Genomic DNA, 10762 nt, shown 5'->3' on the forward strand with positions numbered 1-10762 from the left:
CATTGTCCCATCCCCGTTCAGCTTCTACTGCTTGCGCCCCCCATTTTTCATTTTCCTTCTCTTCTATTTTTGTTTCTGTGAATTTAAATGTTATAATTTAATAAACGATAGAATAAGACAAGAAACAAAAAGAAACAAAAAGAAACGAATTGCAAAAGCTACATTATTTTTACGACTATGAAAAGATGGAATGCAAACACAGGCTTGATTTGAACCCAGAATTTAATGAATCAGAGAAAGACCGCTAAACAGTTTGTGACACGCGCTAGTCATTGTGCTATCTCGACGATCTTATATCACTTATTATTGATACGTGATCTTGCGATGTTGAATACCATCATGACGTCATAATAAATTGAGAAAAAGAACGAAAAATCTGTTTACAATATTCCATTGCGATTTTAACAGTTTGTTTGACGATAACTTCTTGTACGTTACTCCTTGCGATTAATTCATTTGCGTTAATATATTTACTAATTATTTTTATTTATTGAAAAATGACAGCTACTGTCGACAACCAGGGTTTCCTCGCACGTCTGCGTGCAGGAGCCCAAGCGAATAATTGAAGCCATATGCCCGTGTTTTAAAGAAAACCAAAAACAGATGAAGATTCACCAGAAGACGACATAGATATTACACCACCGATATCAACAGAATGTTCCTCAACTGCAACAACAGAAAAATCCGTAAATCTGAATCAGTCTGCTACCGAAGGTGAGTTGTTGATGAAATTACTTTGAGGTTTTACATAACACGTAAGACCTTTAGATAATTATGTCTCCTCTACACATATATGCATCTAATTTCTTCATATACAAAAATCCAATTTTATACACACATTTATATAAATTCAAGCTGTTTGCGAAAAACACCACGTGATGTGAGTTCACCAATTGGGGACTAACTAGTAGCCGTCTTGAATGATTTCCCAAATCACTTTATTAATTTCTGGATAATTCAGGAGATAGGATAGTCCGGCGTGCTAACGTTTCTGCCAGCTCACCGCCTGGCGAGCTAACGTTTCTGTCGCCTTGTACGTATATATGTATGCATGTATGTATGTATGTATGTATGTATGAATGTATGTATGTATGTATTGACAGGTTAAATATTACCATTTATTTTTACATTTTCAGGGATGTTTTCAGTACCTGTTACTGTCCATACATCAGAGATATTTGTGCAAAGATATCCTGACGGTAAGTAGTGGCACTTATCATTTTCATTTGTTTTTTTTGTCTTTTGCTAGTACTCCAAATTATAGCAATATTCACATTTGTCGATTTATACACACTCATGTATGTATGAATGTATATTTTCATCTGCATGCATTAGAGTATATTTATACACACACAGATATATATGTATATATATACCCTTCTTATTTTCAGTCTCATCCTCTGCGGAACCCACAGCCAGCGACACTCATTTTGCAGTACAACATTTTACTGGCAGTAAGTGTTTGTTAATATATTCACACACGTTTTTCATTAATAGCTCCGTCGTGTACATCAGAAGCAGTGCAGAATGCCCCCACACGCATAATTATACTGATATATATATATATATTATATGCACATATATGTAGTTACATAATATATGTGTGAATGTATATAGATACATATTTACAGTCATTAATGTATATAAATATGTATATATGGGTGTGCATATATGTATATACATATATTTATATAAATATGCATATATATTGTACATATGAGTATCTCTCTCTCTCTGTCTCTTACCGTCGATCTCTTGGTATATATATATATATATATATATATATATATATATATATATATATATATATATATGCATACGCACAAACATACATGCATACATATATACATATATAGATACATACATACATACATACATATCGTGTTTGCTTCAAATTCAGATAATTTATTTGTTTAATTCCGTTTGTTTTGTTGGGTTCATAACATTTGGTCTGCGATAAATATTTACACCGAGTTGTGATTCCCCCCCCCCCCCCATTTCTTGTCTTTTCACCCTTTCAAACATTATCGGAATTTAATAAATGCTTCTGTTCTGAATTAAGTACGATGACTAAGAAATTTCAGACACAGCATCTTCATGCAAGATGGTATCAATCAACCATTGCTCGTTCAGTAATCTAATTATATTAGGTATTTATTGACAGAATATTACGATATTGATTATCGAAAACAGATTTCACTCGCCATTTACAGCTTATTCATGCTTGGACATGATATGCGTGTATATATATTTATGTATATATTTGTGTGTGTGTATATATTTATGTATACATTCATGCTTGGATGTATGTGTGACTGTATATATATATGACTTCATGTTTTTATAATAAATTTTAAATGCTTTCTCAATGCCTTTCTCAACATAATTATTGCATGTTTGTTTGTTTGTTTATATTTATGTCAAATTATCTTCATTGTGCTTTGTTTTTCGTTCAATTTCCAGCTCATTTTTCCGATGCCGAAGAAATATCTCTCTCTCTCTCTCTCTCTCTCTCTATATATATATATATATATATATATATATATATATATATATATATATATATATATATATATATATATATATATATATAGCTAAAAATTAACTTACAAATGCAAGTGTTCCCCGGTTTCAAGCGCCACACTTCATGCTTGTAATTTTCTGGGTCATACATATAACAATCTCTCTCTCTCTGTCTCTCACTACTTCCTCTCTATGTGTGAGTGTAATTTTTCTGTTGTTTTATTTTCAGACATTTGAAGGTCCTTGAAAAATGTGAGATCTGCAGACAGAAAGAAAATTTCCACCACTCTATAGACCAAACATCTACACAATTTGCTAAAGATTCCGATAATGCATCGACTCTAAAGTTTATAGAGCCCTCACTGACATTCCCCCGCGTTGGGTGCCAGATATGCGAAGCCTATCCTTGTTTTTTGCTAAAGTTGAAGACGCATATCGTAAAGCAAAAATCATGGAGTTAGTGTGCAACGATGATAAAAAATAAATATTTACATCTTAGACATTTGTGAACATCACTCATGAATAAAAAATAATAATTTTAAATTCTCCCTTCATTTTTATTTCATCGACGGAATCGTTATCTAGTACTTGGAAAATGTATATTGGCGAAATTGTCCTTAAAAATATGCATTATTATGAACTCGCTTAAAAGCTGTACCCGTTGTGGACTTCCAAATTAGCTGCTGCGGAGGGCAAGTTGGGCCTATGGTCCAAAATAATGATTATCTAAATAGCATGACTATAATATGTCTATAACGCCTATATGCTCAGGTAGTGTTTCATCAGAGGTTAAGGTTGAATAAGAGTTAATTCCGTAATGCAATCATTCTGTTGGTCCAGTCCCTATATGAATTCAAACCGTTGGCTAATTAATCCCAAAGTTCTTATTTCGACGTAAAATTAACGAAACGAATGTCATTTATCTCCCCTTCATCTTTGACGTCATCTGACAAACATCAGCCGAGATGGCGTTTATCAGCCTATCTTTACCTGCTAGAAATAGCAACCCAAATGCTTTAAAATCAAACCTCAATGCTGGATGTTCAAGAAATAAATGAAGGACAGATTTTCAATCCCAGGATCATCCTGATTCCAAAATGGTATAATATGTCTATGTAGAGCAAATGTAGACTGAGATACAGGGGTCCCAGACAGAGAGAATATCACGTTTATTATTATAGACGTTAGGAGATAAAAATAACAAGGATTTGTCAGTAAGTTATAATATACCTCGTCATGCGGCTGTTGTTAAGAATCTTGCTTCCCAACCATGCAAAACTGGGTTTATCTCTATGGTACGCTCGCTTGGACAAGTGGCTTCTTCTACAGCCACGACAAGAGCAAAACCTTGACAGACGGAAACAGATAGAAGCCTGTCATAATTCATATATGCATACATAAACACATGCGTACGTAGTACCAGTTGAGTATCGGGGTCGATGTAGTCGACTTACTCCTTTCCCTTAAGAATTGCTTACTTTGTGACAAAATTTGGAACCGATTTTTTTGTCTTCGTTAAATCGGAGGACTAGCAGAATAGTTAGCACGGAAGCAAAATGCTTAGTGGTATTTCGTCTGTCTTTACGATCAGTGTTCAAATTCCATCGAGGTTTGCCTTTAACTTTCATTATTTTGGGCTCGATAAAGTAAGTAGCAGTTGAGCATTGGAATCGACGTGTTCAACTCCTCCCTTGCCCACCCTAAAAAAAAAAAAAAATGCTTGCCTTATGGTAAAATTTGAAACCGATATTTTCGTCTTCGATTAGTGGGTTCCCTAGCAGAATCATCGGAAAGACGGCATTTCGTATGTCTTTACGTTCTGAGTTCAAATTATGCCGAGGTCGACTTTGCCTTTCATCTTTTCTGCTTCGATAAAAAAAAGTACCAGTTGAATTCTAGGGTTCATCTGATCAACAAATCGACTGCCCACTCACAGCAAACAAGCAGATGTGCTCGTACACGCTATACACATATATGTCACTCTGTGACTTTGCCTTGAATAAGAGTCTGTACTACAGCACTGCAATCATCCCTGACATAATTTCACAAGGAACTGTATAGGAGTGCACGATTAATGCTAGCTTCTTTTTTCATGCAGATGAGTATATGAGTTACGATATGTTTTTCATTTTAATTCCATGGTAATTACATGACAAAACTTCTATGTTATTATTTGCCTTTATTGAATGATCATATGGTATTATAGACTCTATTGACTGAGACAATTACTCGGCCTTATTTTCGTTCCTTTGAAATATTACATAATTTCCTAGATTTCTACTTTTTTCCTCTTCAATCATGAAATATTCTTGTTACCATACTCCTTGCTGTGTCATATTAGTTAGGTTAGAGAAATGTCCACTATTTGCTATAATTAGCTATCATTATATACACTAATATTTTTATTGATATTTTTTTCCCTTTCTATACGCATGCATAATGGATTAAGATGTGTCACCGGAAAGGAGTAAAGAAAAAAAAATCGCAGAAAATCGACAATGTCGTTATTGGCAAAAATGAAATGAAAACAATCTAAGACGTTACAAAGAAAGGAAAATATGGTAAGAATAAAACCTGCCAATTTGAAAATCCTAACGTGAATGAAAACAATTTGTTCCTGCTAATGAAGATGGTGTTGTGGAGATTATTCGAAAAATAAATAAAATTTCTAGAGAAGAGTAATTGGTGAGCACTAATGAAGATAATATTGCAGGGAAGTGATCGAGGTTTGTCTTTAAATTTTATTTGTTGCTTGTTCCATTCATTGGACAGCAGCCATGGTGAGGCACCGTCTTTCTTTTTAGTGGAAAAAAGAGAGTTGAAATCAGTACTTAATTTATATTGTCTGGCACATGGTTTTCTTATACTCATTTAACGAATCGCTACGATACTGGGATGTAAATAAACCAACAATGGTAAACAAGCGCTGGCCAAGGCGGGGAAAGTGCAAACACAAATACATTCATATCATATTCTTTTACTCTTTTATTTCTTTTAGTCATTTGGCTGCGGCCATTCTGGAGCGCCGCCCTCAAAAATATATATGCGCATATACACATATGTACACACATATACATACTTACACACGTATATATATATATATATATATATATATATATATATATATATATATATATATATATATATATGTATATATATATATATATATATATGTATACATATACAGGGAATAATTAAATGTATATATATACATATATATATATGTATATATATATATACACACACACACACACATATATATATATATGTGTGTGTGTGTGTGTGTGTGTGTGTGTGTGTGTGTATGTATGTATGTATGTATATATATGTAATCCAAACAACTCCAGTTCCGATTATTAGAATTAATAGATTATTGAATTTAGCTCCGACGAGTTGTAACTTACATACATATAGTTAGGACATAATTACTTAGACTTAAAATAGGATTAATCATAATGAAAATTTGACTAAATCAAGGGGTAATGCATATGTATATTCCCGTCGAGGGTACAATGTGCTGCAAATCACCTTATGTCTCCTGGAGTATTGTATAACTTACGTTAAACCGTGTCATTCATACAAATTTACGTCTATATTGCAGATGTTCAAAGAAATCTTTAGTCACATTAGGTTACGTTTAAATGCAAATACATACTCCGAATCTTCTGTACAAGATCTTTTATGAGTATTTTGATTACTTAAGCATTTATATACAGCAGATCACCTCACTTTTGAAACGGATATTTAGAACATATATCTTATTCTGATAATGTTTATTGAAAAGCTCTTCACTTACCAAAATGTTTTACAATTTTTCTCCAAAAAATATGTTTGAGATTATTATTTGAGTTTCAGAATTGCTAATTGATTGATTTTTTTTATTTTTATTCTATCGAAATTAAAATATATTCCTCAAATACATTACAATTACTTATCAACAAAACATAAATAACGGTATTGTTTTACTTAACAAAGACCATTTTTTTTAACAGGTCTTATCTCAGATTCCATTTATTCAAATTGAAACCCGAGAAATACAATGAAACCATGTATTCTATATATTTTCTAACATTCAAAAGAATATCGCTTCATATTGTTCAAGCAGCCATTCCATTTAATAGAGATTACCATGTCACATTTAGATGCAGATCATCTGAGGCTGTTGGAGAAGCTGTTTCATGAGTACAGCTATTAGGCAAACATTTAAGCAAGTGTGGTTGGGTGTGGTAAGAAGTTTACTTCCCAGCCACATGGTTCCAGGTTCAGTCCCATTGTGTGGAACCTCCCGCAAGTGTCTTCTACTATAGCCGCAGGCCGCCCGAGGTCTCGCATATGGATTTGTAGAAAGAGAAGCTGGTGAAGCACGTTATATATGTATATCTATCTATCTATCTATCTATCTATACATATATATATATATATATATATATATATATATATATATATATATATATATATATATATATATATATATATATATATATATATATATATATATATATATATATATAATCATATATATATATATATATATATATATATATATATAATCATATATATATATATATATAATCATAAATATACAGGGATTAGCACTGAGTTGCTTCTCCAACATAAATATACAGGGATTAATGCTAATCCCTGTATATTTATGATGATAAATGGTTTTACCGATAAAGGTTTTTTCATACTGAACTACTTGGCAAAATTGTTAATTATTAATTCTATTACTAATTGACGATTCCCTGCCCTTATTCTTGTATATATATATATATATACATACATATATATATATATATATATATATATATATAGAGAGAGAGAGAGAGAGAGAGAGAGAGAAAGAGTGGGGGAGGGAGATAGATAGATAGATAGATAGAAAGATAGATAGATAGGTATACGTATATAACGGGCTTCTTTATTTTTTATTCTTTCCTTCTTTCTATCAGCCCTTTCACGCTTACTTCGTTCATTCCACTCTACGTTCTTTCGTAACTTAGCGGGCCGGCAAAACACACCGATATTGCAAGTACCAGTGTTAAAAATAAGCACTGGGTCGGCATTTTTCGATTACAACCTCCAAAGATGTGTTCCAGCAAGGCCGCAGTCCAATGACTAAAACAAATAAAAGATGAAAAATAAAAGATGTATACATGTGAGAGATTGAGCGTGTGTGTGTGTGTGTGTGCTTGCGTGTGTAAGTGTGCATGTATGTGCGTGTGTTCTTGTTATTGTACTTGTTATTATAATTGTCGCCCTCCCATCGCTTGGTAATTACCATTGGTTTGTCTGTCTGTATTTGTCCCCAACCATCATCACTTGACAACCTATGTTGGTGTTTACGTTCCCGTAACTTAGCGGTTCTGCAAAAGAAAAAACGATAGAATTAGCACTGGGGTCGATTTGCTCGACTATAGGCGGAGCTCCATCATGGCCGCAGTCAAATGACTGAAACAAGTAAAGGAATAAAAGAATATAATCTTATTTATGAAACGTTTTGTTCAACCTAGCCATGACTTTTCATGAGCATAATGTTGTTTCAATGTACAGGCTGTCCACAAAGTCTGGGTACATGGGGATTAGTACATACTTTAAGAAATTATTATTTCTTAAATTTAATTGTTTATATCATGATTTTATTTACTTCATGTACCCAGATTTTGTTGACACCCTGTAGAGTACTGGATATTTCTACAGAAAATGTCTTACGAGTAGAGTGGTTAATTAACTATTGCTATAGCTGGTTTCACCTTACACAAGAGTGACAGCAACATTTCAAGTTGTCCATTGGCTCATGTCTTATGAGGAATCATGGTGTTCCTGCATATTCTGAAATAGTGGCAATTCTCTCTAGACCAGCTGGGAAATGGTTATACATATTAATATTGCGGCACTGATCTATGTAAACATCATCAAGCCTTGCAATGAATTAGCCGACTGGATCAGGATTATAATCCATTGTACAGGCTTGTTTTGTTCCCAAAGGGGAGACATATTTTGGGACATGATTGTCATGGATGTTGATAATAAACTGAATGCAGCAATTGTTATTTAAACAGCTTGATGTATCAAATATCAATAATTACGAAATGTTTATATAGGGAAGAAATATTATCACATGAGTACATTAAGAGCTCTCGGAGAGCGGTTAAAAAGGATAGCCCCAATGGGTTTAGAAAGAAGCGCTAGGAATTGATGCTGAATGGTGTCAAAGCTTCGTGAAACAAAGGGATGGCTCTTTGTGACGTGTGGTTCCATTTTCATATATTACTAAACCGATCTTCTAAAAATTCTGAAAAAAAAAGATGGCGAGTGTTAATTCAGTAAATAGGTAAATAATGAGCATTTTTAAAGCAGAAAATAATTGATTGCTGCAATGGTAAATATTATTGCAAAGTTATCCAGTGGATTTCCTAAATATCTTTGACTCTCTTGGGAGCCTGGAACAAAGATTGTGTTATAATGCTTTTAAAAAAGCTTATGGCTCTTTGCAATAGAACAAGATCTCATGAAGTGGGGGACATTATAGCTGAAGATGAAAATCATGCAAGAAGATGTCTAAGCTACATCATTCTGATGGCTAGAAAAACTGCGATCGTAGATATGCTCACACAAGGCTGAGATGGTGCTAAATGCCCTCATCCTTAACGTTATCATCACCACCACCACCGCCACCACCACCACCGCCACCGCCACCACCGCCACCACCACCACCACCTTCATCGTGTGTCAGCTCCATCTAATATGGTGAGTGCGATGGAATGTGTAAGATGGGAGAAACTATTACAAAGAGATGAAATTGTATGGGTTGAGGATAAAAGGCAGGATCCAGATATTGTAAAACCATGTACGGCATTCTCTCGCGGGAAGCTCAAAAAATTGTACATATATCGTAAATGGTTGCCTCTTAAATATAACTCCGATATTGTAGTTTCCATAGGAACTGCAATATTGAATTATATTTCGTCCTCTTATATGTCTCGGACACAAACAGGAATTGAAGTCCTATGCCGTGAAATATTTCTTTACCACACTGTGTGTAATTTAGTAACCCGGGATATATAGACATTATGATTTTCTGAAACGGAAAGAAGACAAAGGAGATAATATTTCTTCACCCTTTCTTCGTATGCGTTCGTGTCTTTAGATTGCATAAGAATTTCATTTGTAAATTTTTGCTGATCACCGGTGCGTCTCGGAGTCAAAGCGCCATAATATACCCCCTGATGTAAAAATAGTTTCTGGCACATGGAACTCAATTTGGTAAACTTAGCAATTTAGTTAACCGGTCTATATAGACAGTGTGAGTTTCCAGATGAAGAATATACGAACAGAATATATTTCCTTAACCCTATACACCTCGTTGATATTTACATTAATACTTATAATACTTATCTAAATCGGCAGTTGTTCTGCCAAACCAACTCTTCATAACTACGTGCTATTTATATTTGATCGGTGGATTTGATGACAATGATAAAGAATCTGGGACAGGTGATTCGCTATCGATCTTTGTCTCATAAGAAATGTATAGGAACTCTGCTGGAGATACTGTAGCAGGTGAACCAATATCGACCTTTTTCTTTTTCTCATGAGGAACGTATAAGAACTCTGTAACAGATTCTGAGGCAGGTGTTCTACTATTGATCTTTCTCTCGTAAGAAATGTATCGGAACTCAATTGTATATTCAGGGACTGATTACGCATGGACACTTTAGATACATAGATATATATCACGCAAGTTTTCTATGATCTTCTCTTTCTTACCCTGTGGCTTTCTCTCACTCTCCTTTTCACTTCCCCTCTATGTCTCTCTCACTCTCTCTATTCTCTCGCTCTCTGTCACTGTCTCTGTTTATATTAATGGGATTTTCACATCCTAAGACATTCACTCTGTATTAATTTGCTGTACACTCCATTTCTCACTTTCATTAAGCCTTCCCTTTTCTCTCATATAATCTCTCTAACTCTCACTTTCATTTTTCTCCACCTCTCTCACTTGGTGGCTTTACGGTTCTATAGCTCTCTCTGAAATGCATATATATATATATATATATATATATATATATATATATATATATATATATATATATATATATATATATATATATATATATATATATATATATATATATATATATATATATATATATATATATATATATATATATATATATATATATATATATATATATATATATATATATATATATATATATATATATATATATACATATAT

General features: G+C 33.4%; 1 long non-coding RNA gene across 1 annotated transcript; it reads left to right on the plus strand.

The window, feature by feature from the left end:
* Positions 1-375: 375 nt before the first annotated feature.
* On the plus strand, positions 376-3028 carry LOC149130845 (uncharacterized). The gene is made up of 4 exons (XR_016238645.1): positions 376-714; positions 1137-1199; positions 1392-1454; positions 2753-3028. It is a non-coding gene; the product is annotated as an uncharacterized LOC149130845 (long non-coding RNA).
* Positions 3029-10762: the final 7734 nt, after the last annotated feature.

Source organism: Octopus bimaculoides, chromosome 27 (genome assembly GCF_046866305.1).
Source record: "Octopus bimaculoides isolate indiv1 chromosome 27, ASM4686630v1, whole genome shotgun sequence".
Classification (NCBI taxonomy): domain Eukaryota; kingdom Metazoa; phylum Mollusca; class Cephalopoda; order Octopoda; family Octopodidae; genus Octopus; species Octopus bimaculoides.